A 12,733-nucleotide genomic window follows, 5' to 3' on the forward strand; every position below is an offset into this window, starting at 1 on the left:
ACAAGTTGTGAAAGAGAGGGCAGTTTTTTCTCCCACGGTGCTCCTCCAGCAGTGGTTTGGTATGGGCACAGCAACGACTCTGGATTTCCTAAGCTGGAGACTGGCCAGTGCTGCCAGACTACTTCTCCTGTAAAGTAGGAAGACATACACACCAGAGAGATAGATAGATAGATAGATAGATAGAGAGAGAGAGAGAGAGAGAGAGAGAGAGAGAGAGAGAGAGAGAGAGAGAGAGAGAGAGAACACTCAGTCTGAAAATGTGTGCTTGCTGATAGGGTGTTTGGCAGAACAGTCTCTATCATGCAACCTCAGTGACATATGCCACCCAGTAGTTTTATAAGGCTCCTTCGTGCATGCGAGACTTCGCATGGGTCGACATTTGTTTCCCTAGTGGGATCCCTAAGGAGTGGCGTTAACTTGTATCTGCACCTGACGAGACAGATGCAGTTCAGATAGTACTTACACCCACCCAACAAAGAGAGCTCAGTTGGTCATTCTGCCCAAGTAGTAGTCTGGTCATTCTGCCCTGGTAGTAGTCTCAGAATTATGGTAACATGGTGCTAGTCTGCCATATTACTTACATAATAACCAAGAGAGCAAGCAGAACCTTCGACAACAGTAGCATACATAATGGCCTTGCAGATAATGTAGTGCAACTGGATGTAACAAGGATGTTCGCTCTCTGTCAGATTGCTTTCTGGGGCAATCGTGAATCTGAAATATAATCCTTCTCAGGGCACACCTTTAAATGAAAAACCTAAAACAAAATATTTGAGGCCACAAATTCAAAACAAGATGACACAACTGTTAAATTATTGTGTTTTAGAGTGGATCTTCAGAGAAATTAACAGCAGCCATTCTTTCTGCTTTTTGTAGCACAGCACTGATGTATCAAGAAAGGAACAACTTAGTGCTGTTGTCAAATATTTGCACTTATATTTAAGCAAACTAGATACAAAAGGAGTTTGAAATAAAGAAATCACTTTTAGGGTGCCATGAGGTAAGAGGCAGAGGCTATGATGCTGATAGTTACGGAAAAGAAATAATAAATGATTTAGAGAAGATGAATATACTGCTGGATCAGTACAGAAGTCAACAACACGGTGGTGGTGCATCTATAAGTGGCAAATACTCAGGTTTGCACTCAAGAATTAAAGCATGGGTCCCAAACGCTGGATTCATACATCATTCAACACATAATTTCTGTTTGTACTAAATGATTCCGCCATGAATGTAGTGGAATTGCAACATATTTACAAGAAAGCACAATGTATTCGTGTTTTCTGTAGTGCTCCTGTGCTGTGGTGGTAACAAATGAACAAAACTGTTGCAACTATCAGGCGTGTTACAACTTCAAACTGTGCCCAACGAGGTGGTCTTCCAGATCTGATTCATTGTTACTAGTAAAACAGAATTTCATACGAATTTTGCAGTACCTCTCCAGTGTCTTTTTGAAGATCAAAAAGAAAGCAGAGAGAGAGAAAAGCTTCTAATTTGATGAAAAGTAGCAACTTTTGATTTTGTCATGCCTCCCTTGTTTCAGAATGAGATTTTGGAAGATATTAACTTAGTTTCCAAACTACTCCAGCCTTTAATGCTGATAGAATGCGCCTCAACTTCTTCTAACTGCAAGCAAGAATCTAGTCAATCTAAGAAACAATTTTTAAGTTGTAGTAGAAGCAACAAAAGTACTAGTGAAAGTTTGGAGCCTTGATCGTAAATTGACCTCAAAACGTACCCATAAAATGAAGAAACATTTTGACGAGCTTTCTGCAGATCGTAGAATTGTGAATAAACTAAATTTTCTTCAAGTCACATTTTCAGTGGTTCTATTGATATTTTAATTCAGCACTTAAGCATTTTACCAGCCTACAGAATGTTAATGATTATTTTTCTTCTGTGCCTTCCTGTTCATTGTTTTGAGTTTGAAAGTGAAGATATTCAGAAGAGAGCAGAAAAGCTAGACAGAAAGTATGAATCAGATTTAACCATAGATCCTTCACATGAACTGTTCTGCCTAAAAATACTTATATTGAAAGAATTTGGAAAGAAAGGAAACATATTGTCAATTAAATATCTCACAGTATTTTTGTTTGTGGAAAATACTTTTCTTGTCAGTAGTCTCCACAATGTGCACACAGCTCTCGGTTGCACTTGACTCTGCCAGGTGCTTCTGTTACAGGAGAAAGATCATTTTCTAAAATGAAATCACTCAAAACATTTCTGAGAGACTCGATATCAAGAGTTCAATTTAAGTGCTTTAGAATTTCTAAGCATTGGACATGAAACGTATTCTGTTAACTTGGATGACATTATCAAAAAGGTTGTAGTGCCAGTTGTAGGACAGCTGGAAAGACAAATTTGCTTCAGCATGTTGTGTCAATTTACAAAACTGAAAGCATTGTTTGTTCTACAAGGAATGCATCAGTTGATGAGCTTATTTCACTTTTAACCCAACTGTGGTGCGTGAATGTCTAATGTTTTCATATTTGTTCTTTCAAGGTTTAGTTGTAAACAAGGCTCCCAAAATTTATTTGCACATGCAAGGACACACACACACACACACACACACACACACACACACACACACACACACACCATAGTTACACCACTGTTTAAGGACTTCTATATTCATGTGTTGGGTGGTATTGCAGGGTCCTTAAAAAGTATTAAATGACTTCATAATGGAACACATCTAATAGAAACTGCCACAACACACCAAGTGTCTAAGCTTCTGGGATGCAAGGCTTTAGAAGACTACCCTGTTATGGCTGAGTTGCACAACATCCTTAACTTTGTAAAAGTGTGATTACTTGCTCTGATATAATGGAGATGGAACATGAGGAGTTATGTGAAGAATGGAGAAATGGGGTTCTCATAGAAATGCGGAACTATATGAGGAGAGTCAATGGCACATCGGAAAAATGGCAACATTTATCCAAACCTTCAACACTCTAACGTTACCCAAATATATTCTTACAGACTATATGTCGTCTTCAAGGTGTGACTGTTTTTTCCCTGCCCAATGTGCTGTTTCAAATGTCAAAGATTCGATCATACTACTATCACATATATCAGGAAGGCTACATATGGAAATTGTGGAGGTTCATGAGTTGGGTGGCTCTTGTACACTTTTTCCAAATGGTGCAGCATGACCTGGAAAAATGGGAACTTTTGAAATGCTTAGTGGTCGACATATACAGTCGGCAGCACTGCGGAACAGGAACCTTGAGCTGCAGACAATCTCTTCATTTAGTAATAATGGATCAATGCAATGGTTACCAGTACGTTTTTGGCGTAAAAATGTTTTACAAAAACCATGATAGTTTGGAAATTGCGCAGTGTGTTCGAACCTTCTTCTTCCCAGCATGGAGAGTCATGGTTGGTTTCCCTCAAAACAAACAATAAAAACTTGTATTAAAAACTTTGAAGAGACTGGATCTGCCCTGTAAAAGAGAAACCAACAGGATGACCAAGAAGTGCTTGTACTCCACAGAATACCAAGCTGTATGCATTTCAGTTTTACAGAGGCTCCAGTGTGTAGTTTGTAAGGAAGCAACTGTGAGCAGTGTGTCGTGAATTCTCCATTATGATTTAAAATGTCACTGTAAAAGCTGCAGATCACACAGCAACTGAAGGGGAATTATTACCAGTTGTGATTAGAATTCTGTCAGCTGATTATCACAGACATAAGTTAGGACAGTGGATTTCTGGACAAGCTGTGGATGTCAGCTGAGGCCCATTTTCATTTCACAGTTTACATGAATAAAGAGTGCCCTTTACATTTCAGGAAGGTGAGAGAGAGTATGGTGTACCATTTTGTCACATGGGGTCATTGGTCCTTACTTTTTTCTAAAGTGAAGAGCAGATCACAGTGACTGTCACTTCGGATCAGTATGTTAGGACATTGCAATCCTTTGTTGCACTGCATTTAACAATATTCCACAGCTTCATAAAACCTGGTTTCAACAGGATGGTGTGCCATTGCACATTGCAAGTTAATCAGTGGCAACGGTGAGAGAATTTTTGGGTAACTGTGTTTTCTCAAGATTCGGTGATATAAAATTTGTTGGAGACATATTTTCAGGCCTTTGAGATTCTTATATTTGTATGCCATCACATTTATTCTTTTATGTTATTTGTTATAGCTAATAAAAGTTGGTTCCAAATGACTTTGACAACCAGAATGATATAAAAAAGTTGTTTCTGTCTGTTCTACAAAATGGAGTTCTGGTGCCAACTCTTTAAACAGATTGCCCACACACACAGAAAGTGGGTGATTTTACAGCTTCGGAATCTCTGAAACTAGAGTTAGCAGATCCGTTTTAGCATTGCAGGAAACCATTTAATAGCTAGAAGTACACTTCAGTAACTGTTACATTTTGTGCAAAAGATGAACAACAACAGTAAAGAACAAGTCTTGGGAAATATATAAGCTATCTACTATTTGAATAAGTTGCACACGTTGCTTGGGAGTGATCTCATATTTGGTAAATGAGAATATTTGGCTGCCAAGATCACATGTTGTAATATTTTTTATTTTATTCCCTCATTGTTCAAATTCAACAAGAGTATGTAGTCTTCGGATTTCCTGGAAATAATACTACTGGGTTATGTTTGTGCAATTTATGCACAATAATATTATTTCCAAGAGTTGCATAGAAATATAAGAATTTCAAGGTACGTAAAAATGTGTTCACAATACATTCAAACAATGGAAAGTCCAGGTTGGAATATTACCAGTTATGAAAATTAAAGATTGCCATTGCCATGTGCCGAGCTATGGACAGGCTCAATGAAGAGACACCGAGCTTTTGGCTAAAGCTTTCGTAAAGAAAAACACACACTTTGACACAAACAGGCACACCTAAGTCACACGACTGCTATCTCTGGCCACCCTGGGCAGACTGCAGCTGTTGTGTTGAATGAAAGCAGCAATCTGGAGTGGGAAATGGAGGGGGGATATCAGGGTATGGGTGGGGATGGGGGGAGGGGGAGAGAAGAGTGTTGTTTGGCAGGGCAGTGCATGTAGGGGCTAGAAAATGGCAGGACAAAACTACTGGCTGAAGTGTTGGAAGGCTGTGGAGGAGGGCCAGAAGGGGAATGGGGAGCAGAAAAGGAGAGGAGCAGAGAGGGGAAAAGACTGGTGGATGCACAGGCAGAGAGCAGCGCACAGTAGGGGTGAGGGGTCGTGGATTGGGAGGAGGTTATAGGACATGGGAGACGGAAATTGTTGGGTAAAGTGTGTGGGGCAGTAGGTTATTGTAGGCTGACACCAGGATCATTTCAGGAGTCGAGAATGTATTGTAAGGATAACTCTGATCTGTACAGTGTAGAAAAGCTAGTGGTGGAGGGGAACATCCAGATGGCTCGAGTTGTGAAGCAGCCATCGAAGTCAAGCATGCTATATTCAGCTTCATGTTGTGTCGCAGGGTGGTCCACTTTGCTCTTGGCCACAGTTTGGGGGTATCCATTCATCTTAGTAGGCAGCTGGTTGGTAGTCATACCATCATAAAAAACAGTGCAGTGATTGCAGCAGAGCTGGTATATGACATGGCTGCTTTTACAGGTGGCCCAGCTTCTTATGTTATAAGATAAGCCTGTGATAGGACTGGAATAGAAAGTGCTGGGCTATTGAGTTGGACAGGTCTTACACTAGGTCTTCCACAGGGATATGATGCCTGTGGCGGGGGGCCTGGACTGAGAGTGACGTAGGAGTGGACTGGGACGCTGTGGGTGTTGGATGGGCAGTGGAACACTGCTTTAGGAGGGGTGAGAAGAATCTTGGGTCAGATGTCTCTCATTTCAGGGCATGATAATAGATGCTGAAAGCCCTGATGAAGGATATGGTTCAGTTGTCCCAGTCTGATGTGGTATTGGGCGACAGAGGAAGCCCTCCTTTGTAGCTGCTTCTTGGGTTTTGGTGGGAGGATTGGGTATGTGCGGAGATATGGCATGAGAAATCTGTTTATGGAGTAGGTCTGGGGGATAGTGCCTGTCTGTTAAGATGTTTGTGAGTCATTCAGCACACTGGTCAAGGAAGTTCTTATCACTGCAGATAAGCTGTCCATATGTCCACAGGTGGCCAGGCTGTATGGGAGCGACTTTTTGGTTGGAAGGGATGGCAGCTGTCAAAATTCACGTACTATTGGGGGTTGTTGGGTTTCTTATGGACAGAGGTATGGATGGAACCATTAGAGACATGGTGGTCAATGTCCAGTAAGTTGACATGCTGTGTTGAGGAGGACATGTAAAGTAGATGGGTGAGAAAATGTTCAGGCTGTTGAAGGAACATTGGTAGGGCGTCTAGGGCCTGAGTCTAGATCATGAAGGTATCATCGATGAACCGGAACAATGCCAGAGGTTTGGGGTTTTGGGAGGCTAGGAAGTGCCCTCTAGATGGCCCATAAACAGGTTGGTGTAGGAGGATGTCATATGCGTGCCCATGGCTGTGCTGCGGATTTGTTTTGTATACCTATCCTTCAAAGTAGTAGTAGTTGTGTGTTACAATAAAGTTAGTTAGGTGTATGAGGAATGAGGTAGTGGGTTTGGAGTCTGAAGGACGTTGGGGAGAATATCACCAATTATGAAAAGAATGGAGTGCTACTAACCATAAAGATAATACACTGAGTTGCAGAAAGGCACATTGAAAAGATGGTTACACACCGAGCTTCCAGCCAAAGCCTTCTTCAGAAAAGAAAGGAAAACACACACATTCACGTAAGCTGGCACACCTTGCCATTATCTTTTACCCCTTGGGGCAGACTGCAACTTTTGCGTCGAATCAGAGCACACCATGCAGCTGAACATAACACTCTTGACTTCAATGGCAGCTCACAACTTGGACCATCTGAATCCAACCCTCCACCACTATATTTTCTGAACTGTAGAGATCAGAATTATCCTTATGACACATTCTACCTTCCTGAAGTTATCCTGGCCTCAACCTACAGTAATCTACTGTCCCCATCCGCTCCACCCAAGAGTTCCCGACCCTTCTGCCCTATTACATCCTCGCAGTTCACATCTCCTCACCCTCAATGATAGCCTCAATATCAGTTGTGCAAAATGTATGTCAGCAGATGATCCGTGGTCACTTTCTTGGGGTCCTACTTTAATCAAGGACGTTATGCCAAGCAACAGGTTGCAGGAGCTTCTCAGGTATTTCTGTTCCGATGAAAAGTCAGTCTGGGTTGATAGCCTACCAGCCAACAAATTCACACTTTATCTGAAGTGAGGGGAAGTTCATGGAAAACAGTATTTGTTCTTAATGAACTGGAGAAAATATAACCATAGAAAAATAACCATCAGCAAGAAAAACAAGTTGCAGGTTCACTCAACTGAGGCCCAACAAACGTGACAAATATGTTTCCAAATTCTGAATTGTTGCTGATGTTACGAAAGATAATTAGTGCTTTCTCATACCTTGGAAAAGAGGATATGCTTAGAGAAAAGCAGCCATTCGGAGAATACAGTAGACTCCCGTTCATCCAAATCGCATCTATCCGAAGTTCGATTTATGCGAACAAATTTTTCCAATTTTCGCGGCTCACATTGGCGCTGTCTGACGCGTTGCACAGCTACACTTTTGGATAGCTACACTGACACGTGGCAAGTTTCAACTTGTCGGTGCCTGGAGCCATGCATTTGCTGATGTTTTCCAGCAGTCTACTGCTAATCAGTGCTCTGGTGTGTATCAAAAGTCCGTGTGTCTTCAATTCGTGCATGTGTTGAAGTTTTAGCATGTTTCTTGTTCATATTGCATGGTTTCATGTCATTGCCATCCATTGGAATTGCATGGAAGTACAGTATGTACAGTTTTGCTCTGTGCAGCGTGACGTAGCCCCTTTGAAACTGACAATAAGTGTGCAGTGCCAAACACTTTTTGCCTGTTGTCGGTACATCAGATGAAGTGAGCGTTTATTAATTTAACAGTGAATGTACAATGCACTGTTGTGTTGCTGTGTGGGCTTGTGTAGGTTAGGGGAGAGGGGTGCCACAGCCTGGTTTCAAAAATCGGAAGCTTTGTCCAGTCCATCTCGAGTGTTGTCCGTTCGTGGATCTGTATGTTTTTGATTTAACGTTTCGTGCTCGCGCTATGTGCTTTAAAATGTCCAGAGATAGAAGTGGCCAAAAACCAAAAAAGAATCAGTCAAGTGTCAGTAAAAAAAGACACATGAAACGGAAAAATAGTGTGATCTCGTTGGAACAAAAACTTCGCGTTTTGCAGAGAATTGACACTGGTGAGCCACCCGCGAAAGTTACTGCAGATTTGAACGGCGGTATGAGTATGATTACTGATTAGAAGACAAATCGATCAGAAATTGAAAAATTTTGTTCCATCCAAGCATCAGGCAGTGCAGTGAAATCTGAAAAAAAAAAAAAATGAGAAAAGGTGCACATCTTCAGTTAAAAGAGGCCTTATTTTTGTGGCATGAACAAGAAATAGCCAAAGGTGTGCCAGTTTCAGGTCCTGTACTTCGTCAAAAAGCAATGACTTTTTATCAGCTGATTGAAGGAAAGGGGCAACAATTCCTTGGAAGTGATGGCTGGCTGGATTGGTTCAAGAAGTGGCATGGTATTTGTGAAATTGTCGTCAGCGGCGAATCATTATCTGGGGATGGAGCTGCTATTGCTGATTTTTTAAGAAGAAACTGCACACAATCATCGACAGAGGAGATTATACTGGCGATCAACTTTACAACTGTGATGAAACAGGTCGAATTACAAAATGTTGCCAACAAAAACCCTTGCCTCTAAACAAGAAAAAACTGCATTTTGATATAGAAAAAGCAAAGAAAGCGTTAATGTCCTCACATGCAGTAATGCCACTAGCAGTCATAAACTGTGTCTTACTTTAATTGGCAAATCCACAAAACAAAGAGCATTGAGATGGCAACCAGCTGATTAAACCTTTGCCAATCTTCAAAGAGTGGTTCCAGGCAGAGTTTGTTCCAGCTGTAGAAAAATACATGGAGGAAAATGGACTTCCTGGAAAAGTGCTACTTCTTATGGGCAATGCTCATTCTTACCCAGATGATCTATAAGATGGGGATATCAAAGTTGTATTTCTCCCACCAAACTTCATGTGTCTATGTCAACTGATGGGCCAAGGTGTTCTTGAGGCAATGAAAAACCATTACAGACACAAGCTGCTGGAATACTTAACTGTTGCGATTGATGCTAAAGAAGATTTTGTGCAAGCTCTTAAAAAAATCAATGTTTTTAAGTGTCATTCATTGGATTGCTGAAGTTGGAATCTAATTCCTCCAATTGCTCTCGTTAGGTCTTGGGAAATACTCTTAGATCATAAAACAACTCATCAGTAGTGGGAAGAAGGACGCAACACAGAAACTCAAGCTGATGTGCCAGAAACAGGTGAAAATGACACAATTTTGGTGAATTTACTGGAGAAGCTACTGGGTTGTGAAGATGTGAACTTTGAAGATGTTGGAGAGTGTACGAAAAATGACTTTTTTGATTTAACTGAGGAAGAAATCATCCAAATTGCGGCCAATCAGAAAGCGTCAGAAGAATATGTCTTTGATGATGAAGCAGAGAAAAAGATTCCTCGCAAAGTCGGTTACGAAGCGATCCAAACTGGCCTGGAGTACATGAGCCAACAGGAGGATGCGACTTATCCTGAAATTGTTTGTTTCCAACATTGGAGATTTATTGCCACAACAAAAGTTTCTCAAACACAAAAAAGACTTTTTTTTACCAAAAAATAAATTCTAATGAAGCGTCCTAGAACCTCAACATACACAAGTTAAAAGTTTTTGGATTTTTTACTTTAAAGTTTCTCTAGACAAACTTTTCGTTCCTTTGAATAATCTCTAGATTTGTTTCATAATTTTGTACAGTAATTTATTTTTTACTCAAAAGAATAGGTAATAAAATTAAAACTCCTGTTTTTTCCTGCTGCCAAATAAGGCAGATTTTTTTCTATAAGAACGCAAAATAAATGAGCTTTGTTATTCAGCATTTAAAAACTTTGAGTTTTCAATGGTACTTTGGTGCCTTTTTAACATGTCAACACAATTTTTTCAGTCAAGAACATGTAGGCTTATTCACAAGTGTATCAGTAATATTGTACATACCCTACGCAAGTTTCACGATCATATTTCGCAGTATTGACGCAATTCGGGGTGTTTCACACTTGAAAACAGGGGGACTTGCCATCCCAATCACTTTGGATAGACGGGAGTTTATTGTATGTCATTCTATGTGGCATAGAGCCATTTCTAAATCAAAGCAGAAATGTGGCAACAGACAACTTCTTCACATCTCTTCAGCTTGCCAAGAAGTTCGAGGAAAAACAACTTAGTTACTTAGTACAGTAAACAAGATCCATCATGAAATCCCCAATGAGGTAAAGAAGCCAAATGCTGAAATATACTCCTCCACCATCCTGCGCCGAACTGGCAACACAGACTGCACCATGGCTGTATACCAAGGAAAGTAGAATAAAAATATCATCTTCCTGAGTACACTGCATATTGAAGTGGCAATAAGCAAAGAAGAGAAGAAGAGACCTGAAACCACAACATTTTACAATGCAACAAAATATGGAGAAGACAAGATTGATTAACTGATCTGTAAATATAATACAAATGTTACTTGTAGGAGATCGTTGATTCATGTCTTCTACATCTTGGCCATCAGGGAAATAAATGTGGGGGTCATCTATAAAATCACAACAAACGAGAAAATGGAAGGAAATAAATTCATTCAGATAGCAAATGAACTTAAGGGAATGAAAGAGTAGGAGGAAGAACAGACAAAAGAGGAGAATATGAGCATACAATCATTTAGAAAGCAGGAGTGCCAAATCAGCCTCTTGAAAGGCAACAGATCCAACGAAAATGGTGTAAAATGCCACAAAGCTGTGTGTGGAAAATGTGGGTGTAAAGTAGAACCATTTTTCTAAGTACACCTATCAGATTCCAATGACTTGAGTAAAAAGTACAGTAAAACAATGCGTGAACATGTGCGAGTATAATATGGACCATATATAGTAAATGTGTGTAAAATGTTCTACAGATAGTTAATATATTAAACTCTACAGTTTAGGGAACTTGTTAGTGTGAGCAGTGATAAATCGTGAAAATACTTTTTTGGTCAAATAAGTAAGTATTGTATTAATTATCATTTTAAATAATGAAAGTTGTAACTTGCAAAAAGATAGGGATTAACATACATGAAAATAAAGTACTTGTTTAAGTCAAATACAAAAATACTTTATGTGAGGTTAAAATTACCCCTTTCCGTCATTCTAAGGAATGTCGCAAATTCCGTCATTCTAGTGTTCAAGGAAGATTCATTGGTGTCATGTACACGATTACTTATTGCACCATCTGTCACTTATACATGCATCCACTGCCTTATTTTTTAAAGGGAAAACTAAATGTAACACAATACATTAGTCCTAATATGTGCTACAGTAACTGTAAATCACGAATATTGATTTACTATGAAAATTTATGCACAATATATGTAATGTCTGTAAAATTCTCATCACACGGATTTTTCACTTAGCAATTTTTGTGAAAAATTTCATATTAGCATGCCATAGGTGAACACTGAACATCATTATATCTCAAAAAAGTAGAGTAAAATGCACAACCAAGCACCTCTCCCACTTGTGGTGGCTAAAAGTGAGATATTCTTGAACTTTGTCTTGACAATGGTGAATGTCATAAAAACATTTAAGACACAAATTTTCTCTGCACCAGGCATGCTGAATAAAAAAACAAAAACAAAAAAAAAAAATCACATTCCTTTTATGCAACAGTTGCCTGAGAAGAAACTCAAATTATTTCCATGCAAACATATCTGTACGTAATTTGTTAACTGTAAGAAAGATAATAAAAACAGTATGTATTATGGTTATCGATCTTGAGCTTTATTAAAGCCTTTCAATTATCTGCATCAAACAAAAATAAAGCAAAAAGTATTAAGTGTGAGGATCTAAATTCACGATGTTCTGGTTGGTAGATAACTGCTCTAATAGTTGCAATATATTTCCAGTTGCTCTCAGCTTTTTCAAAAACCAAGGCCTAGTGACCTAAAAACTTTATGGGCAGATTTAGAAAAGTTGAACTCCTGAATACTGTTGCAGTATGATCTTATTAAAAGGGGAATGTTGTTATGGAGTATCTTATCACATTGGATTTTATCCCCACATGTGGCAGTGGTATTCTAGATGTTATCAGCACATATGGTGACAGTATTCTGCTCCATTGACTGACTGACTAATGTGAATAGTTGGATCCCTCATCCACCATTTGTTCTGCAGTGGCTTATGGCAGTACACAATTCTTGGGCCAAGTCTCCTTTTCAGCAGGCTCTTGTGGGGGAAGGGAATCCAATGGCATGGGAGGCTAGGGTGTGATATGACTTTTCTGAATATACTGGGCAACAATTGATTAAACACAGTTGTTGTAATGGATAATTAGTAGGTGTGTGGGAGCTCGGTATTGTTGTGTAACAATACCAGTCCAGGGTAATAAGCCCAAACTCAATCCAAATGCATTATTGGAAAAATCTTATTTAAACATACTGCAATGGAAACGTACTACTGTTTTTCCAACTTCATTGGTTGACATATTAATGCAGACATGTGACCTTCAAGGGAAGCTCTGTGATGATGATCTTCTATAGTGATCAGCATTTGCCGACAAAATGTGAATGTATATTTTGTGAAGCACCAATATTTTTCCCAGTGGATAAT

General features: G+C 39.6%; 1 protein-coding gene across 1 annotated transcript in view; it reads left to right on the forward strand.

The window, feature by feature from the left end:
* The window catches only part of LOC124795033 (phosphatidylserine lipase ABHD16A), a 160,705-nt gene that overhangs the window by 16,342 nt on the left and 131,630 nt on the right, over positions 1–12,733 (forward strand). The window lies entirely within an intron of this gene.

Source organism: Schistocerca piceifrons, chromosome 4 (assembly GCF_021461385.2).
Source record: "Schistocerca piceifrons isolate TAMUIC-IGC-003096 chromosome 4, iqSchPice1.1, whole genome shotgun sequence".
Classification (NCBI taxonomy): domain Eukaryota; kingdom Metazoa; phylum Arthropoda; class Insecta; order Orthoptera; family Acrididae; genus Schistocerca; species Schistocerca piceifrons.